An 11,601-nucleotide genomic window follows, 5' to 3' on the forward strand; every position below is an offset into this window, starting at 1 on the left:
GTTGGGGGAAGCTTTTGCACATGGCTAATCTCTTTCTTTCCCTAACTGCAGCTGTAGTTGATAATCCTTAAATTTATCGATGATTATCATTCAGCGTATTTGCCAGGTAGTCTACTTTTGTTTTTGTTCCTCAGTGAAACATTGAACACTAGAACAAACAGGGAATCCAGACAGAAGTTTGCCAATGGGAGGCTTTCCTCAGCGATATACATCCAGCGAGTGTTTATAGTTGTCCTAATCAGAATTGACTGTAGTTGGAAAAAGTCTGATCCTGCATTCCATGTTGTGGCTGGTACCCTAACTCTAACACATGAGATCCTACTTTATCTGTTTGGAGTTTGGCCATGATTCTAAGTTTGAAGACGTTTCCATCAACATTGTAACATCATCTTCAGAGCTGGAAACTCACGAGAGAAAATTGTCCAACTGTGTTGAGGGATTATTTGTCAGATATATCTTGTGTAGCCTACCTGTCGCACTACAATGCACGCTCGGCTAGACTCGAGCCCCTGCGACCCAGTGTATAGAAATATGGAGGTAACGACACAAAAATAATTGACATTGGATAGAATGCATCCGAAATGGATCGAATTCTTTTGAATAATACATTTTAGTACCTATAGCAGAATTCCAAAAGACACTCAACTTGAACCTGTATGGGTTTTTTAAAGCTTTTTCCTTCAGTATAAAGTTGTCATGTTGTGCATTTCACGATGGGTTTTCAAAGGTGCCTCTACTCCAAAATGTCAAAACTGGAATGGGGCCAGGAAACCCTATACTTAGCAATGCTTTTAAAGAAAACACAAAAACACTTTTGGTGCACCCAGCTCTCTCATCCTTCCATAACATGATATATGATGTCAGTTAGAAAATCTTCTGCTGGACTTCAAAGCTGAAAATACGGTATCCTCATATTTCAGCACCTAATATTGTGCTCGTAATCTCCGCGGAGCGTGTAGTTGGGCTAATTCAGTTCGCCCAAACCTCTTCCAGCTAAGGCTCTGAAGTTGTACACTTGTACTCGGTATGTTGTGAAATTACAAACACTGTCTGTCCATCAAACTTTATAATGCTCTGATTTCTACCCCACTGGCAGTGTTTTTTAATGAGATTATACTGGAGGAATAACCAGACTTCAGAATGCCAATTTGTGTCCCAGACGGTGTAAAATTAGCTGTTACAGTGCCGCCAAACGGGGCAGGTGAGAGCAGACAAGGTCCTCAGGCAAAGAGCAGCTGACTGCTCCGAAGAGTTTCTCTCCCTCGCTTTTACTGCTGTCTTTCCACTCAGAAATTAGAGGCATGAAAGGAAAAATAAACACGTTATTCAACAGTCCCGACAATCAAAGTAAAATACCAAAGTTTTCATACAGATGAAGTCTCCAGGGTAAGGATTTCTATACGGTAGAGAAAAGTGATGTTGGCAAGCAATGAAAGTGTGTGTGTAGTGTATGCGCTGTATATTGAAACTGACATTGTGTGTTCACTCAGTCATTATACTGCTTTATGACTCAGCAAGAGGTCAACCAAGTGCCTACAGCTGGGTGCAGCTGAGTTTATTTCACCCAATACTTTTGCCATTTTGTGGATGTGTGCCAATTATGCTAATTGTCGAAACTTCATTTGATAATTCTATATGTTTGTAACAATCAGGATTCTTTTATTCAGTGTGCTAGTATGTAAGGTAGATTGAAGATACTAACCCTGTGTTTTGAAGAACATAGCCCGTGAACAGCTGCAGTTAATAAGAGCTGGCCCAGGAATGGCCAGGGAGTCAAAGTAAACATGGACGGTTTCCACAATCAACAACATTTACAAATGCTGAAGAAGGAAGCTACTGAATTTGTGAAGAATGTGCAGTGGGAATGGAAAGCATAGAAGCATGAAGCCAGCAGATGTTGAAAATTAAATACATGCGGCATGGACTGTGGGCTTATTCTTCTGATGGTGGACCCAGGAGTTCTCGCGGGCTAGAAGACAGCTGTTTCGGGTTAATACTTACAGGTTTACATCCAGCCAGCCATAGCTAAGAATTTAAAAAAAATGGATTTCCTTCAGGGGAAACTGACTTTAGTTGAGTTGCATATCTATGGGCTGTTACTGTTGTTTGCAACAATTCACATATCAAATCGTATTCCTTTTAAATTGCCCAGGACTCAGGAGTTTGCAATAGAGGACAATTGTCTGATTGACTTTAAATGGTTGGATGAAACCAAACTCTTAAAGACTCGTGGCCCCAGAGAGCTTGAGCAGTTTCAGGCAAAGCCCTGAAACATGTTAGTCTAAGTGCCAACTGGTTCTACTTTAAATGGCTGAAACAACTTCTCGATGATTGGCAGAAATAAAACAGCACTATGTCGATTTCTTTCTGTTCTGTGGAGTAAACAAACAAATTACTCATGGAACAGTCCTGAAGAGGTCAGCCTTGATAAAAGTGTTGCTCCATAATAAGTGACTGAGCAATATTTCACACAATACAACTTGGTCCTTTTTATGGCCTGCAGACATGTGATGGATTAGTATTTGTAACATCAAAGATCTCGAAATGGAAGAATGTTGTTCTTTGGCTGTTTGTTTGGTGACATCTGACAGTAGTTCTCTAGCTTTACTTTGCCATAGTACACGGCATTCATTAGACTTTCCTCTTATAGCCTCTTAAAATCTTGACATTCTTGCGTATTTATGTTTCTGGCCTTTGAACATAGTACAGCAATGGCATCGCTAAGAGTTGGAGTTACCAAATAAAATGCATTGTGTTCAGTCTCTCTTTGTGTGGGATCCATTAACTCAATATTAGCACAGTGGCAGGGCCGCCGAGAGGGGTTCTTCATTCACCAGCTTCCTTTAAAACAACCATACTCTGTTTATTTGAAATAGCTGCCTGAGATTTTACAGTCAGTCAGGCCCTCGGCGTCTCTTGGCTCTTTGGCTGTTGCAACAGAAACATGTCAGTAGTGTTTGAACTGTCGTGTCATAAATTATTTGCACTATTCCGTGTAGATATTCGTTGTGCGCCATGAAGCAAGGGCGACTTTCGGCTGGAGACTATAGGCTTTATTTTTCAAAGCCAGGCACAAGTTCACAGAAATTAAGTTTAACACTTGCTTTTGGTTTAGCCCCACAGCCCGGAGAAAGAAAAGATGGCTTTCACAGGGAGGAAAAGCAGTCCATAAAAAAATAAAAAATTGCAAAACATATGGTGCATATTCATTTTGAATGGCAATTTTTAAAATTGCCACTAATGTTCATGGGTTATTCTTTACAGCAATGCTTCTGTTTTTCTATCTAAGTACTATATGATATGTCTTTATGTATCTGTAGAGTAGAACATGTGAGAATAAATTAAACCTGAAATAATTTTACTGATGGTACTGTTTGTACTATTTAATTAGATCTTTTTTTAAATTGGTAGTCTTCTTTGTATTTTAAAGTTGCATGTTACAGTAAAACCCTGATGGATTACCATAAGTGTTTAATAAGTGAAAGTAATTAAATACTTACTTGTATGTCATAGGCTTCTGTCCTTCACCCGTCATCTACCGGTGCATGTAGGACTCATGGCAGCCGGTCAACTTTACCCTCCCTGCTTCTAACCCCTTTAACTTCTATCACACCTCTATCTGTCGGCCCAGGTGGGTCTGCTCAGTCACCCCACTAATGACTGCAGGTTGGGTAGTTTATTATTACTTAATCGCTGCCGTCGTCTCCCATCAGGGTTTAAAATGAATGTTACCAGCTGTTTCCCCTCTCTTATTAATTCTCTCCTATTCTGACTTCTTCTTTTTCTCTCTTTCCTTGTCAGATTTCCACATCCAGTGGCCTCATGGTGGTGGTCAAGCTCCTCCAGTGGTGACTATTTTACTGGAAACCAAAACTGTTGATTCAGCCAACAACTTCGTAACATTCTCTAAAATTGCGATGAAAAAGTCCAGCACACTACAGCACAGATGAAAAGGAGGACATTGTGTAATGTCTCTTTTGGTAGGGTTATATCATAGATTTTACTTCGCAAAGACACGGCTAGATGTGTCTGATAAGATGGTGCATATTCACCCCAACTGCTCCCCTGTGGATTCAGTCCCGGGGAAAATATACATTATGTATCTCATGTTAAATCACGTTTATATGCGGTAGGGTTGGGGTAAATGGTCAAATCTCAATTTAAAGAAGTGATGTTTTTTTGTGGCTGCGGGGTGTTGGACAAAGTTGAAGCCCTCCCTCTCCCCAGAGGTGGGCTAGAATCATTAGTTTTAGTTTTTGAAGTGTTTGGCCTTTTGATGTTCCAATGTTCTCTTTAGGCAGCCTGGCCTGAAGGATATTTAATATCACCCCTACAAATTTCTCGTTAGGAATAATTTGAACTGAGCATCTGTCAAAGAAACAGACATTTAAATACATTGGTCATGGTTAAAGAGGCATAAAATGAGGCTAGATTAGACGGCACCTGAAAGCTGGGCCTGGTTGAGTCGGGCCAACCTGGGGCACAGGGACCCAGCAAAACTGCTCCTGCTTGCAATTCATTAAGTATAACTATCTGACTCGGCTGGGATTCAAACTCTCCCCTGGCTGCCCTCCTCATGGCCAGCCATGCTTGAATCTGCCTCTGTGGCATGGCGGGGATTGTTTTAGGGTCTCAGTTACTTGATATTTTATTTATGAATGTTCAGGGGAGGTGGGACTAGATTATATTCCTCTCTGTTTCTGATGCTCTGAGTATCAGGGGACCGCTATATCCCCAGTGTCCTCACTTCAAACATTCCTCTTCTGTTTCCACTTGGGTGTGCAGGAGAACCTTTATCAGTGTATGCAATCGTAGATTATGTCTTCTCACCAAGAGAATCTTGAAAGAGCATGCATTACGTCCTATGAAGGAAGCTGTCTGTGCCTAAAGCAACTGACTGGGCCTGTCTAAAAAATGTTCAGCTTTTCTTCTCTCCATCAACTAAAACAAAGGCACACACTTTTGAACCGCACACAGATGCATTATGAGACCGAACAACTGAAGATGATTAAATTATGTGAATGATTTTATTTCTTTTGTGACAAGGTGTCTGAAACATCCTTTCATAGCCTCTTCCATCACTCCTGTGTCAGGGTGTCTACAAATACAAACGACTTGTGTGAGCAGAACACATCAGACACTGTCTTTAGGGAGGAAATAAACAACGCATTAGTTCCAGATTGACTTTGAGCAGAAACAGAGGGAGGAAGAGGAGAGGTTAGAGGAAGTGCACGGCAGGAGGGGAACTCTCTGTCATCGACTGTTTCTTGTGTTGCCTTGCCATGTGACATAGATTAGCTGCTTCTCTTTTTCTTACCATTTTATATTCATTCAAATTCTTATTCATTTTAGTGAATTACTAATTCTGGTTAATGAATGTGTTTGAATATGAGACAAGCATCTCAGCTCTTGTGATGATAAACAAGAGACAAACAAGTCGACATGACCTCTGTCAATGATACAGGCCTTAAGCCTGAGACTAACAATGTGATCCATGCAGTTGTTTCCTAAAAAAGTGATATTCTGTCGTAGTTATCAATTTGAACCTATAGGATTACAATACATTTTATAACTGTTATTTGGGATGGAAAAAAATAGTTTTTACATCAACTTTTTTGCCATCATGACAATGAATTGTAAAATGACATCCTGCTATTTGGGGCGTCGGATCAGAAAATGATTGCAGATGTCAACGTATCTTGTCATTTCATTTAGAGAATTTATTGGATAATCCATAATCCCATTCCTCTATCCCAACCTATAAGCATTAAACAACTCCAGATTCACTTCAGGTTTTGAGTTTTTTTGCTCCTCCTTGACATGGTTGCCCTTATTCTATCACACAATAGCGCTAATGCAATTAACCTTAAGAATGTAAGCCTTAAGTGTTAATTGTCTAAAAATAGTTATCTCCATGGTACTGTAAATAGATCACCTCAGGTCTGTAATCACTAATGAATTGTGTGTGGAAATTCCAATCTAGTACCAAAAGACTGTCTTTGATGGTGATCATTTACATTGCACAAGATGAGTTCCTTCACTCTTCTAACCCTTATGTTTACCCCTAAACTCTGGCTATGGTACAGATCTGGTGCTTTAGTGTGACCTTTTCTGTATATTTCACTGTCAAACTGACATTTAGAGGTCGATCATGAGATACTTTATGTAATGTGAATCAATTTGCCGAATCAATTTATTAAGATCAGCTATGACACAGATATAATCCACTTGATCAGATCAGTGCATCACTGCTCACAGTCAAAAAGGGAAATACTAATCAGCAATTGGCTGAAGTTCACCCTTTGGTACACTGATCTGCGTAGTCGGTGTTTAAGGACTACTGCTCTACTAGTTTGATGATATGTGGCTGGTAGCCTTCTGTAAGTTTACCAAATGAACTGTTGGTTGCTGATGTTTTGGTTTACCAAGATGACTTGTCTTGTGGTATTGTATTTAATGTAAAGTGAAGATTTTCATTTGGGTCGAGCACAACTTATTTTATCGTGCCAAATGAGGAAATTGTCAATGTGTGTATGATGCAAGAAGGTCCTTCTGCTGCCACTGCACACTTTCAAGTTCGATTGGGTGTTAAATAACTAGCCAACAGGGAGTAGTTAATCGGTTTGAAGTTGTAACTTTGCCCTCTCGACCGTGGCTTGTCCTGGTCGTGGGAGGAGGCTGTGTCGGAGGTGAATGTGCTGTAAGTGTGGAACTGCTGTGGAATAGGCTGTCGGGGTTCATTAGCCCAAGCCATCTCCATCTCAGGAGGAATGTGGCCAGTGGTTTAAAACCAATTTCCATTACCTCCCTTCATTTTATTAACTTCCGTACCATTACCAGAGAGCTTCCCTTTGACAGTTGTTCCTCCTCACTGTCTTGTACTTCTAAGAGATCCCTGTGGGAGCGAGGTTGTGAAGCCTCACTTATCCTGTACTCTATGTTCCCTTTAATCGGCAAGCACTGTGCCTTGTGCCAAAAGTGTGTCGGTCTCAGATTTAAGATGTGAAGGCTCTGCATGAAGGTCCATGACATGACACTTACGGTGGGATAGGAGGTGACACGAGTATCCAGTTAAAACTATCCTTTACCCTCTTGATCTCGGTTCAGCTCGGGACATTCTGTGGCTACATGAGTAAGGTCCTTTTAAAAGTTCAAAACAGGTGTCCCAGTCTAGTTTTACTGTCACTAGCTGCTGACTTTTGACTCAGACATATTGCGTTGTGCTAATGTGGGAGTCAGGTAAGTGTGGTAAATAGTAACTTTGATATCTGTCTACGACATGACCCCAGTCTACCAACGCTGAGGAGATCAGTTGGGAGCGTTGGTCCATGAATATGACGGGCTGGTGTTGCAGCCCGAGTGATGACAAAGTGCATAAAGCTTGCGAGACAAGCCTCTTCATGACTGCCACTTGGGAGCACAGGGAAATGGAGGAGGAGGTGAAAGGCCAGGTGTCTGCCACCAAATTTAATTAGAAAGACTGGATGCTTTGTCCTCTGTAAAGTTGCTTCAGGCTTTCTTTAATTGCCCCATTCCCACTTTCTTCCAGCAGTTCCTTCTTTGAAGTTCATTAGTATTCATATTGCATGAGCATTTGAATGTTGATTTCAAGGATATTTTACTTTACTGTACCTCAAACTAAATTTTTTAAAAACTATTAGCCTCATCTTAGTACTGCCTTCATGTAGACTGGATCCATTACTAACAGCTTCTTTGAACAATGTGTCCTCCCATTGCAAATGTTGCAGTTGAAGCCACTTTAGCGTACCTGATGAGTTCAGTAATTGACTGGGCTGATTAACTCACTCGCGATATGGAGGGTTACAGGATTAAAAGGGACTCGAGAGACGAAGAGACCTAGACCCGATAAAACATGATGGTAAATTTGCGCGTACTATAGAATCTTTTTAGGGATCCTCTCTTCCTTTGGTATTGTGGAAAAATATTAAAGAGATGCACCAGTTCTGTACTGTTTGTTTATTTACTGACAGTTTTGAACAAGTGACTTAATATTACACTTTTTGAGATCAATCGTGTATTGATTTTACATTTAATGAAATCCATCGGGGAAATCAAAGCTGCAGTTTTAATGAATCCCGAGTATGTTTTAGGCAATTAACTGTTACATGTTCATGATTCATATGATGGTGTTGCCAAATGTGTTAATAATGTAAGAATACTTTTAAAAGAAAGCAATTTGCTTTTTTGAGGTCTTTTCTCATCCTGAGCCTCGAGCTTTATCAGCAGTGTTTAGCCCAGTTACCAGCATTTAAGAAAAGAAAGCTGAGATTAACCCCAGCAATAACACTGACCATCATTCATTAAAACTGTAATCATGCGTAAAATGAGATTGATAGAATTTTTTCTAAAAGGTTGAGGGAATGGAATAGAAAAGGAATTATATATCCTGATCCAGGATTTAATAGACATAAAGTTAATTCAGCTATTTTTAAAATATGGTAAGGCAAAAAAATCCTCCTGGGCAAATTATAGACCTTTCCACACATTTCTAACAGGAGATGGGGGGGGGGGGGGGGTTATGGCCCCTGTCCCACGCACACACACACACACACACACACACACACACACACACACACACACACACACACACACACACACACACACACACACACACACACACACACACACACACACACACACACACACACACACACACACACACACACACACACACACATACCACTCTCCAATATAATATCTGGTTTATCTAGTTGCTGGTAATAGTTAAATCCTTCATGGGGGAAGCACTCTGTTGGTAGGATTACCGTGGTATATGCCAGCCATTTCTCTCCTTATTATCACTTTTTTTTTCTCTCAGCAGGCGAGTTTAAGGCCAGTGTTTTAATGTTCAGCTCCATTCAATCCCTAGCTTTTATACTGGATAAGATATTTATTTTAGTTAATCACTTGAGTGTCACGCTGAGATCAATATCTTCAGTAGTCTGTAACAGGATTATGTGTATGATGGGTGAAAGTCAGGGCATAAACATACATTTTATATATACAGCATTAAAGTTTCCAGAGTAATTTTTCACTTTAAAACTTCACCCTTGGCTGACAGCTGTAGTTTGTCCATTCCACCGGCTGTCTGGCATACATTTGGAATACATCTTTTGCCCTAAATTGAATGGGAAACGTAGTTGCCTTTTTTATCTCTTAAATAAGAAAAGCCTTACTGAGAGTAAAAAAATGCATGAAGATTAATGTCATATAACATTGTTGCTGTGCCTGTTATTCCTGTGCCTGTATTTATTCCACAGCTTTGCTCCCCCCTGCATAGTTCACTAAAGAATGAACTCTGTGCCTGCTGTTTTAAAGGTTCATTTTGAACTTACAACCAAGGCGGACACCTGTGGAACCCTGCGTTTGATTGATTGTTGTAACCATTGATCTAATTCTGCAACTTTTGAATTTCTCCTCGGCATCCTTCCCTTTCTTGTATGGCGTGGAGTAAACCTAATTTCCGTGTGCCTCATGCAGGGCTTTGCTCTGCAAGGTGGGAAAACCGAGTGTATAAATAAATGAAGTAACCAAAGAAACGGGTATTTCACAGCAGCACAGAGATTTTTATAGACTGGATCAATTAGATTTGTCTTATTTGGAACGATGGGGCTCTGTAACTCAATAACAGGTAATGTGGTTGAAAAGGCCTCTTGCTGTGCGGCCATTAGGTGAGAGAATGTTACCATGGGAGTATTAACATGCAGGGATTACAGAGGCATACGACTGGTCTGAGCCAATCAGAATCAAGAGCTGCCGAGAAAGCGGGGAAGTGGGTGGGCATCCTGGGCTACCAGGTCTTGCTGAGAGAGATAGAGCGGACATCACCGCCAGGGTGTGATGGAAACCAGTCGTGCTTCAGGGAGGAGCGGAGAGAGACTGGCTTTTAGTTTTGGCAAATTGGCAACAACCCGTGAGAAAGTACTGCAATCAATTTTTTACACTTATTGCATTAATACCATACAAATCTACTTATTTTGATAATGTAAAAGTTTTTTACAAATAATATTATCCTAATTTATCTAGGACCTTTACAATTGTTTTTTTTTTTTTTACAGACAAGCTAAAGCAAGTCAAGAAAACAGAAAAACCAACAGAAGCAAGACAAAAAGACACAATCACATTAAGACTAAACATAAACATTATGTTTATGTATATATATAGGTATATGTATATGGTTCTCTGAAATAAGTTTTTTCGTGAAATTATAGGTTAGGGCACTTATAAGCTTGATAGCTTCAGCCACTTTCTTCTTTTGTTGAATTTTGATTTTTGTATATTTTGCTGATCAAAATAAACTAAACTAAGCTAAAGACTAGTCGAAATTAGGAGAATGATCGAAAAGAGATCACAGATCCTTCGAGTCATATTTCTTCAGGGAGGTCGTTTCAAAGACGAGGGGTCCTGATGGCAACAGCACGGCCACCTTTTACTTTTGAGCCTTGACTTTGGAACACTCACACCCACCTGAGGATGTGAGGCTGCGAGCTGACTCATTCGTGGTCAACCTCCATATAGCTCGGGGCCCTAGAAGTGATCAGTAAAATCAATTCTAAAACAAACGGGAAACCAAAGGAGAGAAGCCATGATTGGGATGATGCAGTACGTTAAAACCAGTGATGGCTTCGCTGCTGCATTGTAGAGCCGAGAGGGTGACTTTCGGATGACGCGAGTGAGGACTGAGTTACAGAAATCAAGTCTTCCGAAAATAAAAGCTGGACCCACTTTTTCCAGGTCAGCGTGTAAGAGGATTGTTTTGATGTTTTTTATTTGAAGAAAGCCGGACTGGACAACTTTTGTGATTTGTGGTTTGATGCTTAAACCTGAGTCAAGTAGCACTCCTACATTTTTGCCAGTGGACTTTATGTTGGCAGATAAAAGACCAAGGGCACTTTAAATGGGACTGATTGGGTTTGATGGACTTAATAATATGATTTCTGATTTTGAGTTATTGAGTCAAATATAATGTTGTGCCATCCAACAGTTGATATTACCAAGAAAAATTCCTAATACCAATGAGCTATTAATAATTGATAAAAGACTGGGCCCAACTGTATCGAAAACCTCTTTCATCAATTAAGTGGTCATAACATCAAAGCGGCGTGTGGTTGATTTCATATGACATCAGATCAAACTAATATAACTATGTCGCTACAACATTGTCAGGGTCATTTGTTGCCTTTTAGTCTTGAATCTCTTTGTAAAAAAGTTTAAAAACTGCATACCTCTTGTGAGGCATCAGTTAAATGACAGGGTGACGACCGAGTCGATTGGTACGCCTGCGCTGTGGAGCTCGCACCGGGCCCGGGTACGATCCTCGTCTCCACGGCCCTTCTACGTGTAGTTAGCATGTTCTCCCCGTGGCGGCGTGGATTTTCTCCTAATTCTCCAGCTAAAGACATCTTGGGTTAATGGATGCCTCTAAATTGCGCGTAGGTGTAAGTGTGAATAGTGGTCTCTTATATGCCCTGCAATAGTCTGTAGTTGCTTCTTTATTTTATAAATGCATATCCTAAGTTTCTGCGTAAACACTTAATAACTGTAGGTTTATTACCTGCCCGTCGGCTGAATTTCCTCCGC

This window comes from Pseudoliparis swirei, chromosome 4 (genome assembly GCF_029220125.1).
Source record: "Pseudoliparis swirei isolate HS2019 ecotype Mariana Trench chromosome 4, NWPU_hadal_v1, whole genome shotgun sequence".
Lineage (NCBI taxonomy): Eukaryota > Metazoa > Chordata > Actinopteri > Perciformes > Liparidae > Pseudoliparis > Pseudoliparis swirei.